The following is a 24,626-nucleotide window of genomic DNA, read 5'->3' on the forward strand; positions in this document are numbered from 1 at the left end:
ATAAATTGACCAAGGCGAACTAGAAACATTACTTTAAAAACACAGTTATACTTTGCATTACATAACTTTCCTAATAGGTAGAGGGCTCTGTTATCTATATAATACTGTAGTGGCATGATACCGATACAATCCAATGCAACAATACTGGGAGTGCGCTTGTGTAGTCCTTGAACTTTTTAACAAAATTGTCGTTGTACAACTTCAAGCATTTCATACTCTTTAAGAGGCAGTTTACCCCATACGTTACATCCATAGAGGCCACATGATAAGATTACCCTCTCCCAGATACGTGCTGCAGATATCGGGTTAAGACCTCCAAAATACAACCCATTATTATGATTAGTGTTCATGAGTACTCGTAGCTTTTCACATGCAGTTTTTGTACGTTCAAGTGATTATTTACCTGTACTGAGATGTACACCTGCATATTTAATAGATTTCTTTTGTGGAACATGCATATCACCAATTAATACATTACTGATGTTAGCGTTATTGTTTGAGCATTTAAAGTGTAGAACCGGACTCTTGCTTACATTATATTTTAGCTGCCACTTATGAGCATAGTTTTTAGCGACATCGAGAAGATTTTGCAGGCCTTTGGTAGAGGAACTCATCAGAGTAGTGTCATCAGCAAGAAGAATCCCAGGGCATTTACCCCATGGCAAAATTGAGCCAGAATCTGAATTCCCAAGTTCATATAGGAGGTCATTAATAAATAAGGTGAAAAGCCAGGCGGACAATTCTCTACCTTGGCCTACTCCTTGATTGACGGGGAATGTATCCGATTTAAACCCTTCAAAGCATACAAATGATTTCATGGAGCTATAGGAGAGCCTTAATATTCTCCATAGTTTACCCGTTATTCCAATATCACACAGTTTGATAAATAAGCCACCAAGCCACACCCGATCAAATGCCTTTTCATTATCTAAGAATGCACAGTATACAGGCGACATCCTTTCATTGTAATATGCAATGTTTTCTTTTAACGTCAGTACGGCGATTTCAGCACCATAGTGACGCCTAAATCCAAATTGCAGAGGATGGGGAAATTCTATCTTAGTATCTATCCAGGACTCTATTCTGTTAAGGAGAAGCCTTTCAAAGAGTTTACTTAATACAGAAGTCATGGTTATTCCTCTATAATTGGCAGGGTCATGTTTTGGTTTACCGTTGCCCTTGTGTATTGGAAGAATTTGACCTATAGAAAATGATTTAGGAATGTATTCAAACGTAATATATTCAATATTAGCAATTTGCTCTTTCACATTCTGAGCATGTACATAGTCACATTTTACATCAGGGGATATTTTCAACGTATATGCTCTAAATATATATTGGAAATATGTTGGTGTTGCGAACTTAAGCACCTTGTATGTACATATCTCGCATTCATATTGTAGCCTCTATACTGAATATTTATGTATTTCTATCTACATGCCTGTAACTGCTTGTTAGTCTATCGAAGCAACAAAACCCTTTCCACATCGATAAGAAATCTCTGCCAAAAGCAGAGTCGATTGTACAGTCATTAAGGAACTTATTGTGACTGTATCATGAGCAGATATTTGTGTTACAGCTGTATGATGCTGTTTGTAAACAAATCAAGTCTGGACCAGACAATCCAGTGATTGCCACCATACGATACGATGACAGAGCTTGTGTTTATGAATCACTATGAAATAGTGATGATACCAGGTGTTCGCGAATAGGTGAGCGTATCCTGCCCCACCGGTGGCACTCGTCATGAACATATGCTAAATCTAATTATTTGTTAACCTGAAATAATCTGGGAACGTATGGTATATGTCAAAACAGGAATTGCAGACATCATTTTTGCCACTGATGCATCAAATCTGGAAAATTCCTCCACATGTCTACCATAAAACTTCTTGAACGATTTACTGCTGCCTTGAATGTTGTAACCTTGATCAAACAACTTCTGAGCAAGAGTGGCTGAAACTGTTTTTTAATTCCCTGTTGTGTTGTTTTTGAATTGGTCAGCATTACACACAGCCAATGATGACCACACTGAAGATTTAAATCCCACTGGGAAATAATACGGATGGAGAAGCACCGTGATTCACCAATAAGGTGATCTAGCTTTGGTTGCTAGTGGTCTATAGATTAGTTTCATTCATAATAAATAATCTGATAAAAAATATTTGTTTTAATATTCATTTGGTTCGTTTTATACCTAAAGTGTGATACCTACCTCACTGTTTTACTGTCCTTTAAAGACAGGTATTTAATAATAACTGTCTCTAGGTGTTATGACTGATCAATCTATTACCGAACTTTTAACTGGAACCTTGTCACCGTGCATCAATACTTTCCATCCACGCAAGACGAAACCCATTTTCTTCTTTAAGCGGCATTTTAGAATTTGCGAAATACAATAATGAAAAATATATGGATGACAACTTCTTCTCTTTGTGATTGAGACGAAAGATAAGAATTGAATCAAATTCCTGTGAACGTGATAGACAAAATGTAGGGGAACACCTTTGAAATGAGAAAGCTGGGTGTTCGCGAACTAACAGCAACAGTAGTGAGTGAGTGAGTATGGCTTAACGCCGAGTTTAGAAATATTCCAGTACTATCACAGCGGGGGACACCAGCAATGTTCTTCACACGTTGTACCAATGTGGGGAATCGAATCCGGGTCTTTGACGTGACGACTGGACGCTTTAACCATTAGGCTACCCCATCGCCGAAACACTGAACAGAAGGATGTTACCGAAAAAAATAATGTATACATACACTATCGTTGACCAGTTGCTGATGCCACTGCGAAGAAAATATAGACAACGGGTGTTTGGGAACTAACAGCCTGTTAGTAAGTGAGTTAAAAAAAAATTCAAGTCACATCGCCAGTATTTCAGCCATATCGTGACTATGAAAGCTGTAAATTTGTAAATCCCCAACTAACAGCAACACTGAACAGAAGGAAGTTACCGAAAACAATAACGTATGGATACACTACCTTCGACCAGTTGCTGATGTCACTGTGTAGAAATCCACATTAGGACACCGGGTGTTTGCGAACTATCAGCAACAGTGAACAGAAGGATGTTACCGAAAACAATAACGTATGGATACACTACCTTCGACCAGTTGCTGGTGTCACTGTGTAGAAATCCACATTAGGACACCGGGTGTTTACCATCTAACAGCAACGCTGAACAGAAGAAAGTTACCGAAAACAATAACGTATGGATACACTACCTTCGACGAGTTGCTGATGTCACTGTGTAGAAATCCAGATTAGGACACCGGTTGTTTGCAAATTAACAGCAACAGTGAACAGAAAGAAGTTACCGAAAACAATAATGTATGGATACGCTACCTTCGACCAGCTGCTGATGTCACTGGCTTGTGGGCAGCATTTGACGAAACATTAAAAGTAAGGAAACACATTTTTCTTCCTTGGTCGAAATCAAATGAAGTACAAATGGATGTCATGACGCAGGTGGCAGCACAACTGAAAACACTGGATTTTACTTCAAAGTTGTAAATGACGTTTTTCAATCTGTAGCCTGTCTCCATCAAACTGCTCACATAGCAACTGTCAGGATTTCCGGACACAATTACGAATCCCGACACCGTTAGACAGGCAACGAGGGCGTTTATGACGAAATATAATATCAGAAACAAACAGTCCTGTATCCAAATAGAATATGCACCAGGATATCTTTTTGGTCGCTTTAAAGTTTCATAGACTGGGATTGTTGTCGTTGGGAGTTCAGAGCAAATGTGTTTGTTGTTTTAGGGTCCATAATCTGCTAATGAGAGACTGAGAACTTGGCATCAATATTTGAACGTGTTCCCACCTTAACCTGTCTTTGCAACATAAATATTCTTCGTGTTGTAAATATTGCATGATCAATAATCTTCCTTCCTTAATGACTAAATCGTCTTTTTCATCCAATATTTTTGAGCGATTGGTTATAAGAATACAATGTGCATCATTCACAATCGAATCTGACTGGCAATGGTGAATCTGACGTGAATCATGGCGGTCACAATGTGTTTTGAGTTTGATCTCATCACATAAACAACTTTGTTTCGTTGCCAGACAACGTGTATGTTCCCGTAGTGTCGCATGCAAACAACATATCCCCTATTTCCCAATGTGCTGTTTTTGTAGATTTCTTACTAATATGGTAATAGTGTTTGTGATGTCATATTACGTCAGCTGACCAATTTGCTTTGAGAATCGCGGAAAATGCACATGTACATGTATTTATTGGTAACAAGAAGACAAAGTCATCAATATCCCCCGGAATTGCAAAATACACTTCATGAATATGTCGACCCGTGAAGGTCCGGGTTAGAATGAACCTTCAGTAACCCATGCTTGTCGTGAGAAAAACTAAACTCACTCACTCACTCATGTATATTCAGATTGAGTGAGTGAGGTTTTAGCAATATTCCAGCAATAACACGGCAGGGGACACAGAAATAGGCACATGATTGTACCTATGCCTCACATTGGCCTTCGGCGTGACGAGCGAACCACTGGGCTACCCCGCCGGCCTCCGTATTCAGAGAGTGACAATCATCTACAGCTTAGTTACCTAACATTTGACGGTAACAGTAGTGTCCTTTAACATAGAAAGTCGGTTTACAACATTGATAATTAATATATAAGACTAACAGTATTTATACCTAACATGGTAACAAATATGTTGTTTCACACAAAGGTTTATCATTATGATTACGTAAAATAGAAGCAAAATTCAATAGGTACATCGATAAATAGCACTTACCTCTCTCTCTCTCTCTCAATAGCATGAGCATCGATCTACGCAGTTGGGATGCGATGGCATGTGTCAACCAATGAGGCCACCCGATGAGGTTAGTCGCTTACAAGAATGGGATGGGTTACTGAAGATCAATTCTAACCCGGATCTTCACGGGTTTACAACAACACAGTCGCTTAATGAGTTTATATAAGGCTAACAGTATTTAATCTACCATGTTAACAATGTTAACAAATGTGTTGCTTAACATAGAATGTTAACATTACAATTACGTAATAGACAAATAAGAACAGTTTCACCTGAAATGAATTCCGCGCTTCAATACAAAGCATTTATTCCTCTGATAGAAAGACCCAAATACAAATTAAAGAAACCCAATAAATACTATTTTCAGAAATCCAGAATTTCCACTCAAACACGTACGCATTTATGTTTATTCAGCTCATATGCGTTCAGATATACGTCGCTCCTATAGTACAGCGTTAAACATATACATTTATACGCCAGTACGTGACCACAATACGTGCGTGACTTCATCACGTGGCATCGTGCGTGACCTCGTGGCATCGTGCGTGAACCCGGGTTTTCAGCGTAACGAGCGGATGCTTTAACCAGAAGGCTCCCTCACCGCCCCGACTTAATAGTTCAAGATCAAACAAGCACCGTGTCTTTACGAAATGATCTGATAGAGAAATATATCTTTTTCCACACAAATAATATTCAATACGTTTCATGCCGACATTAGACCCGTTCTTGTTGAAACACTGGTCTTGTGGGACAATCGCTAGCAATGTACTATTGTCAACATTCTAAATCACATTTCAGATCACGTCTCACTGCGACATCTGTACGAGATAAGTACGCTACTTAGCATCCCCGTCTGGATCCAGGAGAAAGTAGGTCAACATGACCCAAAAACCCAGTTGCGTCTTGTCGCCCTCCAGGGTGAGGTGAGGTGAAATTGGGTTTAACGTCCTGCTTGAGAATATTTCGCTCATATCACGACGTGCATGCGTGTGTATGTGTATGTGCGGCTGCTTGTACTAGCCCAGAAGTAAGCTGGTTTTATAGTGCTAGCCCACTGAGATACCATGCCGCAGTGAAGCAGGAATCCCCCACTCAGACACATTATACTGACTCCCAGCTGACTAGTCTTTGTTGCACCCACTAATGCCGAGCGCCAGGCAGGGACGAACAAGTACCATATTTTAACGTCTTTTGGTATGACGCGGTCGGGGATCGAACCCTCGACCTTCCGCTCTCCGGGCGGACGCTCTAACCACTACACCACGGAGGCGGTCTTCGCCCCCCAAGGGTTCAATGCTCGTGTCACTGTTTTGCTTTGTGCATTTAATTAACAACAGGCTTGGGTTTTGCTGGCTGAAGTCCATAACACAATCTAAACTCACGCCTCGCCATTTTGTAACGTGTCCTCTTTGTTCGTGGTAAGTGCACAATGGCCATTTAACAGTTTCAGACAGTTTCACTCATGTAGATGTAATTGTGGAAGTGTTCAAGGCACGCCTGGAAGGACATCTATGTTTCATTAACATTGTTTAAAAGATAGGAGAAATCCCAGACATTGTGATGGCGGCAAATGAGATTATTTAGTCTGGTAAATATCCTTGAAAGCGAATGGTTGAAGAGCTCGTAAAATGTCCAGACGAGCGAATAGATTAGACTTATGAAACCTGGTTGTTTTTGACAAATATGGAAGCCTTGATCGTTCGAGAAGTTTCTGCAATATCGGCTGTTCGTATATAAGGTCGAGCTCTTCTTCGACCAAACGTGTAAAAGATGGATTGGGATATCTGTATAATAACACGAAATTCTTGAATATTCTTGTCAGTTTCCAACACTATTCCGTGTTACAGTGACAAACCCGTTTCAAGGCACACAACAGAAAAGTATGGACATATACTGTAGAGTCTGTCACCTATTACTGCTTCCGCTTACTTGACTCTTGCGATTGTACCCAACAACCGCAGGTGATGCTGTATTGAGGGCGTTCTATGAAATGTTAATTCTTTTGAAACGTCCATGACTATATAACCCGTCATTCAGGTAAATGTAAATGTTTGCGTACATGATATGCAATTAAATTCTTTCCTTCCTAGTAATATCCCTAACATATGCTTTTAAGATCTGGTTTGTTGTTAAGCGCCGTGTTCAGTAATAGTCCAGCTATATGGTGGCGGTCTGAATATAATCGAGTCTGGACCAGAGAATCCAGTGATCAACATAATGAGCATCGATCTAAGCAATTGTGATTCGATGACAACCAAGTCAGCGAGCCTGGCCACCTGACCCGTTAGTCGCCTTTTACGACAAGTGGGTTACTGAATCTAGGATATGATTGGTCGTCGTGTGTAACAAAGGGATCCTCCTGTACAGAACCAATTGGAAGCTGCTTTACATGAGGGATGGCGTAGACTGATCCTTCAGAGGATCGGGAGGCTGACAGGGGGTATGAGGAGCAGAATGCTAGCTGTCATACTATTACATGGAGGTTACACTCTGTATTGACCATGAATCGTGTAAGACAAGCAAAATGACATTTCGAATGTTCACATTCACCAATAAATTCAACATTAAAAATTCCAGGGTCATACTTGTACAGACATGGTTTTGTCTGAAAATCGGTGTTTTCTTAAAATGAGCAATTATCATCATACAATCAAACATGGATTCCAATCATTTTGTCGTTTTCTATGAGTCAAAGGATCATACGGGTCATCGTGGTCACCACGTGTTGAATACCCATTGCAAAAATGCAGGGGTGCTTAATTATGCTCGTTTAGTCAGGAGCTCAAACACGACAAAAACACCACAGATGCTGCTTCAAGGGAGTCAACTCCTTCATAACTCATTGTAGCACACCGGATGGGCAAGTGACAGTCAGCACGTAGTCCAAATATAAATCATCAACTTAACTCCACTCGCTTCTTGACATATTCTTTTTAGGATCTAAACAAGTTATATCAGCCCAGTGAGCAAAATGTATATTAACAGATTCTGATCTGTTGTCTGTTTCACTGATATTGAGTACCATCTTCACCTTGAACTTGATCAGTTCGACTTCCAAGTTGTTTTTGAACTGTTGCAGATTTCCACTCCTTTTCACCCAGTTTTACTGGTATCAGATTTGCGTTTGTCTATCAGTGACGTTTGGTTGTTATGAACACTCAGTCTTGATGTCACTGTTGGTAGTAGTGTTCTTGTCCTCCTTTCAAACAATCTCTCACTTGGGCCTGTGTCCCTTCTGTCGGGGTAGTTTTCAGGCTGACAAGTCCTACGTATGTGTCTGCATTACTTGCTTCACATTTCCACATGAGATTTGTGGCGGTTTTTACAGCTGCTTCAGCTGCTCCATAAGACTGACTGTTTCCAGAAATTGACATGTCATGTATAAATCCATAGTTATCTGAAAATTACTTGAATTTTCCTGATGAGAACTGAGGACCTCCACCCGAAATGACTTTATCTGAGATTCCGTGTCTTGAAAGGTGATGCTTCAAATTGGTGATGACTGACTGAGATGATGTGTTAGTCAACTTCAAAGAATTTGCTGTAACAGTCAATTGTCACCATATAGTTGCGACCTTGTAGAGAGAATAGATCACAGCCCACATTTTCCCAGGGTCTTTCAGGTGTTTTTCTATGGTGCAGAGATTCTTGCGGTTGTCGTGTTCTGTACTCTGCACAAGCATCACATGATTCTATGGAGTGTATAATGTCTTGTGACATTTTGGGCAAGAATAGTGACCTGGCTCTCAGTAGTCAAGAGCTGATTCCAAGATGACAAGCGTGTACGTTTTCCTTCATTTCAGTGAACCAGGAATAATAAACCGACTGTGACGTCACTCTATTGTTCACTCTATTACACATTTTCTCGTAATATCCCTCAAATCTGATACAATCTCGCTTCCTCGGGCCATTATCTAAATAATGTCCCTCTGTCCCGGGCAATTATCTTAATAACGTCCCTGTGCCCCGGGCATTATCTTAATAACGTCCCTCTGACCCGGGATTTTCTGAGGGATAGCCCTTGACTTTGAATTATTACTTGTTTTGAAGATTGATACAACTTTGTCTTGCCATCAAAGAAACTGTGCATACAAAAAATTAAAATCTAAATTTATCAAACCTGTGTAGACACGTAAGGATCTAAACTCAGAGATTGGTGACATGTATCCAACATGCATGCACGTGCCACGTTCCGTGACGTCAGTGGGTTCGTCCTTGAGGCGTGCAATACGTTGTTGCACGTGCATTCCGGGAAAGAGAAACAGAGCAAATGAATGCCACACAATACTGTCACTATGGAAAGCTCAACCCCTGCCCTTGCGATCGTTTACAAAATTAAACGGCTATTGAAACGCATAGCATGCCAAGGCTCACGTCTGCTCAACGTCATGAGGCCATCGGGATGGTCCGTGGGGGAATGTCTAAACGACAAGTGGCTGCACATTTCCACTGCCACCTGAACACCATTTTTGCACTGTTGAGACACTACCAGAACACAAATGACGTCATCGATCGGCCACGTTCTTGACGTCCACGTGTAACAACGCCAAGACAGGACAGATGGATAAGGGTAACCCATCTTCGCGACAGGTTTCAGACTGCAGTGATGACTGCCCGAACCATCCCAGGACTTCTCCAAATCCACCCCAACACAGTTAGACAACGTTTACGTCATCACGGGATCAGACCACGACGTCCCGCCATACGGCCTATCTTGACACAACGTCATCGACAAGCTCGCCAAATGTGGTGCCGAAATCATGTCCACAGACCCTTGTTTTGGTGGAGAAATGTTGTTTTTACAGATGAGTCCAGGTTTAACATTTCCCATAGTGATGGACGTCAACGTGCCTATAGACGCATGGGAGAACGTTATGCACAGGCCTGTGTCTTGGAGAGGAATCGCTTTGGTGGTGGTTCCGTGATGATTTGGGGTTGGAATAACAGCACGCCAAAGAACTCCTTTGGTGATTGTTCAGGGCAACTTAACTGGTGTGGGCTACAGGGATCAGATTCTTCGACCTGTGGCAATTCCTTTTCTGCAACGTCATGGCCATGGGTTAACATTCCAACAGGGCAATGCCCGCCCTCATTCGGCAAGGGTTGCTATGGATTTCTTGCAACACCACAACGTTGACTTACTGCCTTGGCCTGCAAATTCACCGAATCTCTCCCCGATAGAGCATGTTTGGGACGAGATGGATCGACGTCTACGCCGTCTTCCTCATCCGCCAGATAACGTCCTTGAGTTTGCAACAGATCTTTAGAGAATCTGGCGTGACATCCCACAAGCCTTCCTTGCACGTTTGATAGGCTCTATGCATCGTCGATGCACTGCTGTTCTCAATGCCGATGGTGGACATACCCGCTATTGAGCTTGTGACATGGTCGTTTGACCCCTGTCCCGCTTGTGGACTCATGACGTCATTGTGATTGACTTTTCAATTGAAATTCTCCCGACTTGTTATGGTCTCTTAACGTTTATATGTACCTTTGACATTGTTATCGTAGTTATCAACTGGGATAATATTTTGACAATGCACATTTTCTTTATGTGGCTAGTATATATGGCGAATGCAAAGGCTTCAAAAAAGAAACATACAAGTTTATGAATGACAACTTCTTGTTTATTGCAGAGGGCGACGTTTTGATGAAGATTCTTACATATATTCTTGATAACGGTGTAAGAATCTACATTGCTCTCTGCAATATACAATAAGTTGTCATTCATAAATTTGTACATTTCAGTTTTTGACTCACCAACTTCTAGAATGCCGATCAAACAATTAGTAAAAGATTTAATATGGTTCGAAACACGGACGTGAGGAACCAGATTGTGTCAATTGGCCATGTGTTCTCTACTGACACCGTTGATCAAGTGATGCAGAGTGACATTTACCGCATGTATTTCGAGTCCATAGTGAGGTGCAAGAACAGGAACACGCATCTCTTTTTAGTGCACCGCCATTACTGCAGGATATTGTGCAGGTGTTTGTTTCTGGAAAAAAATGCAGTTAGACAGATTGCAATAGCGCAGGGGATGTATTTGAGATGGTTTCTTTCCAAAGATTCATTTTCAGGAGACGTTTCATGTACGTTCATGTAACAGGTTAGTTTTAGTTCAACGTTCGAAATTACCAGCGGTCCTTAGGCTCGAACCCGACAGAAAACCACTTGGACCCACAGTCCTGAGGCCCGATGCCGACTGAAAACCACTTGGACCCATAGCTTTTGTTTTCTGCAGGTCCTCATGGCTGACAGCTTTTTCATTCCGAATGACTCTGACTGCTGTGACATATTCCTGTCTGAACATTTTGATTCAGACTTTTCAGAAGACTTGGATCTTGTTGTAAATGAGGACTACTCAGACACGAGTGTTAAATTAAAACTCTTTAATTCAGTTTGTTAGTTTTGAATTATTTATATTGTAGCGGAAATATAGGACCTACACATTCTGATCAGGACCCTCAACTCTTTTATGGTCCTGGGTCTTTAGGTCCTGCGACTTTTCAGAGTTAAGGTCAAACACTGCTTTATTTGCAAGTGTCGTGTAATGAACCACATACGTATGTGTTCTGACAGTGTTAACTATGTTCAGCAGTGTTAGCTGGAACTTTGCATTAAGTCAAAATACCTTCAATTATGCATGGTCCTGCATTGTTAAGGGGATTGTGAATATTCTTCTGAAGAATCTTTTGAGATTCACATCTTACCACACGTGGATCCCAGTGTAGAACTCTATACAGGCACAAGTGCAGGTGTTCCTCCGTTGAGACAAGCCTTAGTGCAGGTGTTCGTCTCTGAAACATACAAAACGACATTAACACTTAGTTAAAAATAACGATGATACTGACACTTCGTGTTTGGTAATGTAACTGTTTCTGTCCCCCGCATTACTCTGTATGCGGCGTTTGTGTGTGTGAAATGCTGCCTTTTCAGATCTCTGAATAACATAATGTTTGCGTTTCCATGGCTACATTTTTTAATGAAATTGGTGATAGCTCTCTTTTCCATCGCAGAACTTAAAACCGTTCAATGTTTCTTCACCATATTTATCACATAGATCGGTCTGGTGGTAAGCTGGTCCCCGTTGGTAGTTTCGAGTTTCTGAATAAAATATTGTTTGCATTTCTATAGCAACAAATTTGACGTCGATTGAAATTGGTGTTTGTGATCTTTTCTGGAGCAGAACTTAAAAACCGTTCAATGTTTCTTCACCACATTTGGCACACAGATAGGTCTGGAGGTGAGCTGGTGCCTTTTGGTGGTTTTGGATTTGTGGATAAAATATTTTTTGCGTTTCCATGGCAACAAGTTTGACTTCGAGTGAAATTGGTGTTGGTGCTCTTTTCCGGAGAACTTTAAAACCGTTTATTATTTTATTCACCAAACTTTTTTTTATCACTTTTTGTATTTTTTTATCTGGGTACAGCATTTCATACACGTTTAACAGATCTGCGTATTTGTTGTATTATATAGCAAGTCAAATTATTAACTGTGTGCATATATTCTTCACCAAACTTGGCAGATAGATAGGTCTGGTTATGAACTTGTGCCTTTTGGTAGTTTTGGATTACTGAATAAACTAAGTTTTGCATTTCCATGGCAACAAGTTTGACTTCGACTGAAACTTGTGGTAATGATCATTTCCGGAACAGGAATTAGAAATCTTTCAATACTCTCTTCCCACGTTGTGGGTATCCAAGAAGCTAATGATAGAAATTAACAGAAACTCTATCAACATTACTGAGGTACATCAAACCATAATTTGACATAGCCATAACTAGTTGACATATTCATGGAGAGTATTTTACCATTGAGAGGGATAGTGATGACTTGTCTTCTTGTTTCATTTTGTTTTGTTTTGTTTATTTGTTATAACGGTATCGTCAACCTGGGAGTCGACACGTAACTGAACTCACAACCTACCACCCGTAGTTCCAGTGTAGAACTCTCTTCAGGCACAGGTGCAGGTATCTGTGTTCCGCGTTCCTCCATTGAGACATGATGTAGTGCACGTGTTCGTTTCTGAAAATTACAGTAGCACAATCATGGTGAAAAACAGGATGATACTTAGAAAGGTGTTTAGTGAATGACTGAGTGAGGGGGTTAATGTTTACGCCGCTTTTTGCAATATGGGCTCACACATCGTACCGTGTGGGGACTAGAATCATGGTCTTCGCCGTGACGAGCAAACGCTTTAACCGCTAGACTAACCCACTGGCCCCTTAAGAATATTAGTTATATTTTTATATGGTACATCATTCTCTTCCCACAGAGGTTGCTTGTCATATCTTCCTATCTTCCTCGTAAAATCCCCTAGCGGCCAAAAATCGCAACACGAATTATCTCCCTTCTTTCTATCCAATCAGAACACGTGTTACATCGACTTAGATCCGACTTGACTAATACAAGCAAATGAGGGGCCACAAATATCCCTCCTCTGTAGTGGACTTGTGTTGATGTGGCACAAGGCATTTAATGGCTAGCTTGTCCGTTGTCAACGACGGCGATGGAGACGCCATTGATCCGCTTTTACACGACTGAGTCCTGTCTAGAAAAAACGTTTGCGTATCGCGCAGGGGAAGAGATTCTAGCTTCCCCGAAGCATACGGAAATGACCGAGACCCTGCGAATGATCACTTTTGAAACAACGTCGCTGATTGCACAACTAAATCTGATTGCAACCAATCACGAATCCTGAACACTCGCCCCATGAAAGGACCGTATTAGAACAGAGGTTCGTAGGAAGATATGTCAAGTAACCTCTGTGGGAAGAGAATGATGGTACATATAAATTATTTCACAGCACTAAACCTCATGCAACATGAATAACCTGAATAATGCAAAGATACACCACATCAAAATGTGTTCTACTCTATGTTAGATAATAAGTCTTCTAATTTCTATTCTGAAGAAGATTTTGATATAAGCGACGTACCACACACAGGGGTCCAGTGTTTCTTCGTTGTCTACTGGTTTCAGACATAGTTCCCTAACGCAGTTATTGCCCTTTAACATATACGTTTCAACTTGACAGTCAGCACGTAACAAAATACCACCCGTAGTTCCAGTGTAGAACTCTCTTCAGGCACAGGTGCAGGTATCTGTGTTCCGCGTTCCTCCATTGAGACATGATGTAGTGCACGTGTTCGTTTCACAGAAAATTACAGTAGCACAATCATGGTGAAAAACAGGATGATACTTAGAAAGGTGTTTAGTGAATGACTGAGTGAGGGGGTTAATGTTTACGCCGCTTTTTGCAATATGGGCTCACACATCGTACCGTGTGGGGACTAGAATCATGGTCTTCGCCGTGACGAGCAAACGCTTTAACCGCTAGACTAACCCACTGGCCCCTTATAGAATATTAGTTATATTTTTATATGGTACATCATTCTCTTCCACAGAGGTTGCTTGTCATATCTTCCTATCTTCCTCGTAAAATCCCCTAGCGGCCAAAAATCGCTTAACACGAATTATCTCCCTTCTTTCTATCCAATCAAGACACGTGTTACATCGACTTAGATCCGACTTGACTAATACAAAAAGCAAATGAGGGGCCACAAATATCCCTCCTCTGTAGTGGACTTGTGTTGATGTGGCACAAGGCATTTAATGGCTAGCTTGTCCGTTGTCAACGACGGCGATGGAGACGCCATTGATCCGCTTTTTACGACTGAGTCCTGTCTAGAAAAACGTTTGCGTATCGCGCAGGGGAAGAGATTCTAGCTTCCCGAAGCATACGGAAATGACCGAGAACTCCTTGCCCGAATGATCACTTTTGAAACAACGTCGCTGATTGCACAACTAAATCTGATTGCAACCAATCACGAATCCTGAACACTCGCCCCATGAAAGGACCGTATTAGAACAGAGGTTCGTAGGAAGATATGTCAAGTAACCTCTGTGGGAAGAGAATGATGGTACATATAAATTATTTCACAGCACTAAACCTCATGCAACATGAATAACCTGAATAATGCAAAGATACACCACATCAAAATGTGTTCTACTCTATGTTAGATAATAAGTCTTCTAATTTCTATTCTGAAGAAGATTTTTGATATAAGCGACGTACCACACAGGGGTCCAGTGTTTCTTCGTTGTCTACTGGTTTCAGACATAGTTCCCTAACGCAGTTATTGCCCTTTAACATATACGTTTCAACTTGACAGTCAGCACGTAACAAAATACCACACATAGTTCCAGTGTAGAACTCTCTACATGCACAGGTGCAGGTATCTGTGTTCCGCGTTCCTCCATTGAGACATGATGTAGTGCACGTGTTCGTTTCTGAAAATTACAGTAGCACAATCATGGTGAAAAACAGGATGATACTTAGAAAGGTGTTTAGTGAATGACTGAGTGAGGGGGTTAATGTTTACGCCGCTTTTTGCAATATGGGCTCACACATCGTACCGTGTGGGGACTAGAATCATGGTCTTCGCCGTGACGAGCAAACGCTTTAACCGCTAGACTAACCCACTGGCCCCTTAAGAATATTAGTTATATTTTTATATGGTACATCATTCTCTTCCCACAGAGGTTGCTTGTCATATCTTCCTATCTTCCTCGTAAAATCCCCTAGCGGCCAAAAATCGCAACACGAATTATCTCCCTTCTTTCTATCCAATCAGAACACGTGTTACATCGACTTAGATCCGACTTGACTAATACAAGCAAATGAGGGGCCACAAATATCCCTCCTCTGTAGTGGACTTGTGTTGATGTGGCACAAGGCATTTAATGGCTAGCTTGTCCGTTGTCAACGACGGCGATGGAGACGCCATTGATCCGCTTTTACACGACTGAGTCCTGTCTAGAAAAAACGTTTGCGTATCGCGCAGGGGAAGAGATTCTAGCTTCCCCGAAGCATACGGAAATGACCGAGACCTTGCGAATGATCACTTTTGAAACAACGTCGCTGATTGCACAACTAAATCTGATTGCAACCAATCACGAATCCTGAACACTCGCCCCATGAAAGGACCGTATTAGAACAGAGGTTCGTAGGAAGATATGTCAAGTAACCTCTGTGGGAAGAGAATGATGGTACATATAAATTATTTCACAGCACTAAACCTCATGCAACATGAATAACCTGAATAATGCAAAGATACACCACATCAAAATGTGTTCTACTCTATGTTAGATAATAAGTCTTCTAATTTCTATTCTGAAGAAGATTTTTGATATAAGCGACGTACCACACAGGGGTCCAGTGTTTCTTCGTTGTCTACTGGTTTCAGACATAGTTCCCTAACGCAGTTATTGCCCTTTAACATATACGTTTCAACTTGACAGTCAGCACGTAACAAAATACCACACATAGTTCCAGTGTAGAACTCTCTACATGCACAGGTGCAGGTGTCTGTGTTCAACGTTCCTCCGTTGAGACACACCTTAGTGCACGTGTTCGTCTCTGAAAAATACAGCAACAAAACAACATCAAAACATGGGAAAAGAAAAACAGGATGATACTGACATAAAGTGTTTAGAAAATTAGTTTGTTTTTATATAGTTTAAACTGAACTTCCTTGAATTTTACTGAGAGAAACAAATAAGGGATCACATGAAAATCCAAGCGTTCCTATAATATTTTCAAGTTTTCATTACAGCTTAACGACAGTGGTGTGGCACATATATGGCCAACTGAAATAAACAGTCTGAAAAATCTACTCACAAAACGTACACTTTTAATGAAGACCTCGTATATTTTTGGCATATCCTTGTTGGAATAAATGGGTTAGTAAATGTTGAAGCACATCTGATACACGTGGTCTCACCTCAAGAAAGTGAGCTTGTTAAAAACTGACTCTGTTCACCCAACAGAAAATGGGTACCCGGTGAAACAAGTCGTGACACTATTAACCATCTAGCACCTCAGAGGTAGCGTGGGTTATCCGGGGTAATAAGGATCATATTTTGCGCTTTGAGCAGGATATCTAGCCTGGAAAAGGAGCGTTATAAGTATTTGCATTATTATTAATACAGCAGTGTTCTTGCTACATCACATGGTAATGAAGACATACAAGTTGAGTATAAGTTCTTAAGTTCACAGTGATACAGAATAATGGCTTTAATTCTGATTGTTTTAATGTAACCAGTGAATGTACAACTGTGCATGCGTTCCGACTGAAGCATTGCTATGTTGGGAACAGTCGTGTGAGGCTACAGAAAAGATGCAACCTCCCTATGAGCTAGCTTTCAGACATTTGCACATTGAGATTCGATGGTTGGACCACTAATACCTATGCAACAAAATATGAGCTATGCATGGGTATATGTCATCCTAAAGTGTTTACACCACCTTAAAGCAATATTTTTCTTTGTGCATTCACATCTTACCACACGTAGGTCCAGTGTAGAACTCACGAGAGGCGCAGGTGCAGGTGTCTCTGTTCAGTGTTCCTCCATTGAGACACGCCTTACTGCAGGTGTTCGTCTCTGAAAAATACATCAACAAAACGACATAAACATTACATTAAAAACAACGATAATACTGTCAGTCAGTGTTTGGTAATGTAGTTGTTTTTATCACCCGCAACGCGTTTTGCGGAGTTGGGGTAGGAGTCGGGGTTGGGTGGGTTGGATGGGCGGTTTTTGGGAGAGATAGATTGTCCTACTCCATTTTAACTTTTACAACGACTTACAGAACATGAGATATGAATGGATACACGAAGACTTTACATAAATGTGTTCTACATTAGCTGAGATTTTGAAATGTTATGCTGAAATTTAGAACTTACGACATGTCGTGGCAGTGTAGAATTCTGTACAAGCACATGTGCAGGTATCACTGTCCAGTGTTCCGACATTCAGACCTGTTATAGTGCAGGTGTTCGTCTCTGAAAGGGAGAACTACAAATTTAAAAAGTAATAAAAAGGTAAGTATAAACATAACTTATTATTGTTCAACTGTTTCCATTGTTGTGTAACATTTGGATTATTTTTTTTCTAAATAATAGCATCTTGGATGATGTTTGCACGGCAGAGAAGAAGCTGGAACATGAAAGGTCACAGCTACAGGTGTCTCTGTTCAGTATTGCTCCATTAAGACATGACTTCGTGCATATGTTGTTTGTGTAATGCAAACCAGAAGCATGACTAGTTAAATTAAGCATGAAAGAGAATACTATTGTACGATTGGTATTTGACGTTTAGGTTTGTAATGTATGGTGTCATTGTTTTGCATAATCGTCTGTAAAACAATAGAAATGTTAATGAAAAATATGAGCAAAAATGTTGAAAGACCTATTTGCAATATTGCGATCAGATCTCATTACGTTCTCATGCTCTTGATGTCTGGTAGGTTTATATTTATTTTCCTATTTTATTGTCATGTTTGTTTCAACCAAGGATATCGCAGCTGTGTTACAGCAGTCTGAAAATGATTGAGACTGGTCCTGACAATCCAATGACTGACGTCATGAGCATCGAGCTGTGAACTTGCATCAACCAAATCGACGATTCTGTCACCCAATTCCGTTTGTCGCCAAGGATGGACAGGTGAAGATCAATTCTAAGCCACGGGACTGCTGTCGGTGGTAGGTGGGCGGACAGGAGGTGCAAGAGGGATGGTCTGTACTTACAAGAATATACTGGCGTTCATTAGTGCCTAACACTCTGCAGGAGACTTCCAATTGAGACATATGGGAGTTCCCGTGATACATTGCTGACGTCTGAAACATATCAAACTGTTTTAATAGTTTGTGTCAGTGCTGGACAGTCTGAGCTGTATGGACAGTATGGACAGCCTGGCTAATTTCTACACAACAGACAAGACAAGACATGACACATATTTCTAGACTTAAGTGGGAATATTTTCTCACTGGTGTTTGAGACAAACTATGAGACGAAGTTGACTCGTCAGCATGTCGATGTGTTTTATGAATCCTAATGATAAATAACCATAATAATGTTCATTATAACCGCGCCGAGTGGTAGAGTGAGTGAGTGAGTCTTCTACATAGAGTGAGTGAGATCGTCTTCTACATTTTCTTACAACACCTCAATCCACAGCCAAACTCGGAAGCGTGGAAGCGCGGTTCGCTTACCAAGCACCATGGTAATATCATATTTCTTGGTTTCATTGCGGACATATACTCCGCGATGTCATGTGGAAACCAAGAAATAAGATATTACCATGGTGCTTGGTAAGCGAACCGCGCTTCCGCGCTTCCGAGTTTGTCTGTGGATTGAGGTGTTGTAAGAAAATCTAGAAGACGATCTCACTCACTCTATGTAGAAGACTCACTCACTCACTCTACCACTCACCCACTCACTCACTTTGTATTATTGACAACTTTAATTGTACACTAACCTATGGTCTATTATTGATTTCTTATCGATGGCTGGATGCTGTGAAACGCAGGGTCACGTTATGTTTTTACAATATACTTTCTGACTGCGACGTGAAAGGAAAACAGGAATGCGACTATATACGCCACACAAATCGAATAACTGATTATTTCTTTTACTGATAACTGAATGTGTGAAATGTTTTGTCATGATATGGTGTGTTTGTTTGTTGTTTAAAAGCAATTTTCGAACTATATGGTGTACGTAAATAATCAAAGTAGACGTTTGACGAGACCAGTGATGTCACCTCATCTGTTTCATGTTTGTATGGTAATTTCACAGGAGACAGTTTACAAACTTGAGCCTGCTCAAAACAAGTTCATCGGGTAAAAACTACCTTGAGCCCCACTTCTAACTTCGATGGACATCGTTGCACGGATATAACGCCTCCAGCAACTATTTGTCCATCCATGGACAACAGCATACCTGCTATGCTTGACTTCTTATTCGATCAATGTTGCCAACATCGACATTTCGGGTTTTTTCAGTCCAATGTGATGGAACCGACACTTGGCTCTGCACCTTTTGAAAGCATTCCCGCAACTGTGTGAGCTCAATCCGGTTTATGCGAGAATGCCCACAAAACTCGTCGCACATGTGGTAAGGATACTATTCATTAAACTTTAAAACCATTATCGACACGTGTCTTAAAACTTTATTTTATTAAAATGCAATGTCGTTCATAAGAAAGTTAAATAAACTATGGTACTATATCTCTGACTGTCAATGGTGCAATTCTGGTTCAGATATCGTTGTATTTTCTGTAACATAATATTAAATGTGCAGCATGCACTTAAAGAAGAAGAAGCTGTCTATCCACAACAAAGTGTTCCTATTCATCATACCGGCTTCTAAATTCCACTTAAAGAAGTTACCATTCACATGTACAGAGTAATGATGTTTTTGCTACAAAGGCAATGGAACTCCCATTAATTTCCTTATTTACAGACTATATTATTTTTGAGAAATATGAGATATTGGCAACAATCTAAAGTTCGCCCACAATTGTGGTTCTTCATCAATCAGTATTTTCTTCATAAAGACGTACATGTTTGTTTTACAGAGATACAAGCGCCAGATACACTGACTACCACAGGTTACGAATAGGAATAATACTCGGAATAGTCCACCCATGCCTTTCTGACTACTAGTGTACCAGAAATGAATGCATCTTTAAGCATGTTTAATTATTTGTAATTGTGTCAGACGTTCCTCATGCAGTGATGATGTTGTATCATTTGTCATGACGTTGTGAGTGAGTGAGTGAGTAAACGACTGCATGAGTAGGTGAGCGAGAGAGTTGTGTTAAATCATGGACGGAAGTCCGAACTGGGGTTGGTGGAAGCGCTGATTGGATACAGAGCGCCCATACACTTACAAAAGGAAATGGAATGTGGATTCGATCACACAAACACAGGTTCCAGGCACGCCCAAGGGGCGCTACTCTAGACGGCACAGTGTTATTGTTGTTGGTTGTTGCTGCTGTTGTTGTTGTTGTTGTTGTTGTTCGCGGCGCTCAGTAGTATTCCACCTACACAGAAACGGGTCTTGAAGGAGCTAGAGAACAGGATCCAGAGATTGAAAGACCCACTCCGGCAGAGAGCTATGTCGCCGCTAGAATTCCTAGGTTTCGTCCATATTGTTGTAAATATATGATTCTTATAGTGCTTTGTGTTATTTGTCAGACCGCCTCCGTGGTGTAGTGGTTGGAGCGTCCGACCGGAGAGCAGAAATTCGCGGGTTCGATCCCCGACCGCGTCATACCAAAAGACGTTAAAATATGGTACTTGTTCGTCCCTGCCTGGCGCTCGGCATTAATGGGTGCAACAGGGACTGGTCGGCTCGGAGTCAGAATAATGTGTCTGAGTGGGGTATTCATGCTTCATTGCGGCATGGTATCTCAGTGGGCTAGCACTATAAAACCAGCTTAAGACTGGGCTAGTACAAGCAGCCGCACATACACATACACACGCATGCCGTTGAACCCAATTTCACCTCACCTCACATCTTATTTGTCATACACAAGTATGGGCCATTCCAATCTAAACTCTCAGGGTAATAGGAAGGAGATTAGATGTGCAATCATCTGTAAAGTTGTTTTCATAAGGGTGTGTAACAAATGGAAATTCCGCATTTCCTGAGGCGCGCCCAATGGAAATACCGAATTTACAAGGGTCTTACAGTACCGTACATCCTTTAAAAAGACGCCTTTATTACCCTTACGATCTCCTGTTTCAGATTATCTTTAAAAACAACATTCAATCTTCGGCAGAATAAGACGCCAAAGTTCAACGCCATGATTTATTCTGAACGTTCATAAAGGGATGGCTTAGTTTGTGATTAAAATGATCGAATTTAAGGTTTTGTTAAACAATTGAAATACAGAAACATTTTATTTTATTTCATATTTTTATTGACACAAACAAAATCTTTAATACGAAAATATGACAACAATTTTAATAGTATGTTTATACACACAATTGTATACACCTAGTCTAAAACTTCGAAGCGATCAGCCGTTTGGCAGCCACATTCCATAAGGTAAGGTCATCTGTAGAACCAGTGTATTGTGTCACGTGCATCCCGGCAAATCCGCCTACATGGTTTCCTATGCTTTGCCTATTGACCAATCAGAATTCGGCCTATTCATCTTAAGGGTTATAAAGTGTTATGAGTACTTTGGAATACTTTGTCACAAATTAGCCATAACCTGTATTGCTGTGAGTCCATGGGTATGGTTAAAATGAGGCGTTGAGCAACATCCTTTATAATACCACGACCAGTGACACAAATGTGTTCCCATGTGAAGAAGCAAACACGGACGCCAGGCGTGACGAGTGGACGCATCAACAATTAGGCTAATCAAGCGTATGTCTGTATATCAACAAGTACACATTCACACTATACATGAGCAAGGGCCGCATTTGTATTTTCTGTGTTTGTCATCGCTCGACCGACCCTCCTAAATTTTATTTGCCCTCCCAAAAGCAACAAAAAAAAAGGAACAACCCGAAAAACAAAAACAAAAAACTTCTTTTTACATTCCAACGCCGCAGACTCGAACGGTCGTGTCATATATAATGTATAATGTTTATCTTCTAATCAGTCGCTGACACAACTCTAAAGTACAGGAGATATTGTAAAAAGAATTACATAAATGAGTATCAAGAACATTTTTAAGATAATTTTAGTTTTATAAAGTTTTTTGTCTTCGACCGACCGACCGACTCTCCTCCCACTTAGTTATATACACGCCAAAACATTTGACATAATCATTACTCGTAGACATATTCATGAAGAGTATTTTGCCATTGCGGGGGATATTGATGACTTTGTCTTCTTATTACCAATACATACATGTACACATGTGCATTTTCCGCGATTCTCAAAGCAAATTGGTCAGCTGACGTAATATGACATCACAAACACTATTACCATATTAGTATGAAATCTACAATAACAGCACATTGGGAAATAGGGGATATGTTGTTTACATGCGAAGCTACGGGTACATACACGTTGTCTGGCAACGAAACAAAGTTGTTTATGTGATGAGATCATTTCCAAAGAAATCAAACTCAAAACACATTGTAACAGCCATGAAGCCCGTGCAAGACCTGTCATTCCAGATTCACCATTGCCAGTCAGATTCGATTGTGAATGATGCACATTGTATTCTTATAACCAATCGCTCAAAAATATTGGATGAAAAAGACGATTTAGTCATTAAGGAAGGAACATTATTGATCATGCAATATTTACAACACGAAGAATATTTATGTTGCAAAGACAGGTTAAGGTGGGAACACGTTCAAATATTGATGCCAAGTTCTCAGTCTCTCATTAGCAGATTATGGGCCCCATACAACAAACACATTTGCTCTGAACTCCTAACGAAACCAATCCCAGTCTATGAAACTTATAAGCGACCAAAAGATATCCTGGTGCATATTCTATTTGGATACAGGGCTGTGTTTGTTTCTGATATTTTATTTCGTCATAATGCCATATTATGTTGCGGGAGTTTTTATGGCTGTTTAACACTCAGCATGGAAATCAATATTGACACACATTGACAAATGCGTGTACAAATTCACATGAGATATTGATCAGGACGTATCAAAATACTCGGATGTTAGCAAGTACGATTCATATTGTTACATTTGGCCTCCGGGATCTGAGGTTACCTTCAATCTGAAAGCGTGTTTCTGAAATACATCTGTTGCAGAAAAGCAGAAAATGTCTGTTATGAAATTGGCCATGTACGCCCTCGTTGCCTGTCTAACGGTGTCGGGATTCGTAATTGTGTCCGGAAATCCTGACAGTTGCTATGTGAGCAGTTTGATGGAGACAGGCTACAGATTGAAAAACGTCAGTTACAACTTTGAAGTTAAATCCAGTGTTTTCAGTTGTGCTGCCACCTGCGTCATGACATCCATTTGTACTTCATTTGATTTCGACCAAAGAAGAAAAATGTGTTTCCTTAATTTTAAAGATTCGTCAAATGCTGCCCACAAGCCAGAACCTGGGTTTCTACACAGTGACATCACCAACTGGTCGGAGGTAGTGTATCCACACATTATTATTTTCGGTAACTTCCTTCTGTTCACTGTTGCTGTTAGTTCGAACACACCCGGTGTCCTAATCTGGATTTCTGCACAGTGACATCAGAAACTGGTCGAAGGTAGTGTATCCATACGTTATTGTTTTCGGTAACTTCCTTCTGTTCAGTGTTGCTGCTAGTTGGGGATTTACAAATTTACAGCTTTCATAGTCACGATCTGACAGAAATACTGGCGATCTGACTTGAAATTTTAACTCACTTACTTACTGGTTGTTAGTTCACAAACACCCGGTGTCCATATCTTCTACACAGTGGCGTCAGCAACTGGTCGAAGATAGTGTATGTATACATTATTGTTTTCGGTAAAATCCTTCTGTTCAGTGTTACGGCGGTGGGGTAGCCTAATGGTTAAAGCGTCCACCCGTCACGCCGAAGACCCGGGTTCGATTCCCCACATGGGTACAACGTGTGAAGAACATTTCTGGTGATCCCAGCTGTGATATTACTAGAATATTTCTAAACTCGGCGTAAAGCCATACTCACTCACTCATTACTGTTGCTCTTAGTTCGCGAACACCCAGCTTTCTCATTTCATATGTCTTCCTACATTTTGTCTATTACGTCCACTGGAATTTGATTCAGTTCTTACCTTCGTCTCAATCACAAAGAGAAGTAGTTGTCATCCATATATTTTTCATTATTGTATTTCGCAAATTCTAAAATGCCGCTTAAAGAAGAGAATGGGTGTCGTCTTGTGTGGACGGAAAGTATTGATACATGGTGACAAGGTTCCAGTAAAAAAAGTTCGGTAACGCGTAGAGATAGTTAGTATTAAATACCTGTCTTTAAAGGACAGTAAAACAGTGAGGTAGGTATCACACTTTAGGTATAAAACGAACCAAATG

The 24,626-nt window shown here is 40.7% G+C and overlaps 1 long non-coding RNA gene across 1 annotated transcript; it reads left to right on the top strand.

The window, feature by feature from the left end:
- Positions 1–851: 851 nt before the first annotated feature.
- On the top strand, positions 852–21,579 carry LOC124270024. The gene is made up of 4 exons (XR_006896658.1): positions 852–990; positions 1,220–1,223; positions 10,908–10,919; positions 21,491–21,579. It is a non-coding gene; the product is annotated as an uncharacterized LOC124270024 (long non-coding RNA).
- Positions 21,580–24,626: the final 3,047 nt, after the last annotated feature.

The sequence above is a fragment of the Haliotis rubra genome, unplaced genomic scaffold, assembly GCF_003918875.1.
Source record: "Haliotis rubra isolate DU_JTF1 unplaced genomic scaffold, ASM391887v1 Scf1490, whole genome shotgun sequence".
Classification (NCBI taxonomy): domain Eukaryota; kingdom Metazoa; phylum Mollusca; class Gastropoda; order Lepetellida; family Haliotidae; genus Haliotis; species Haliotis rubra.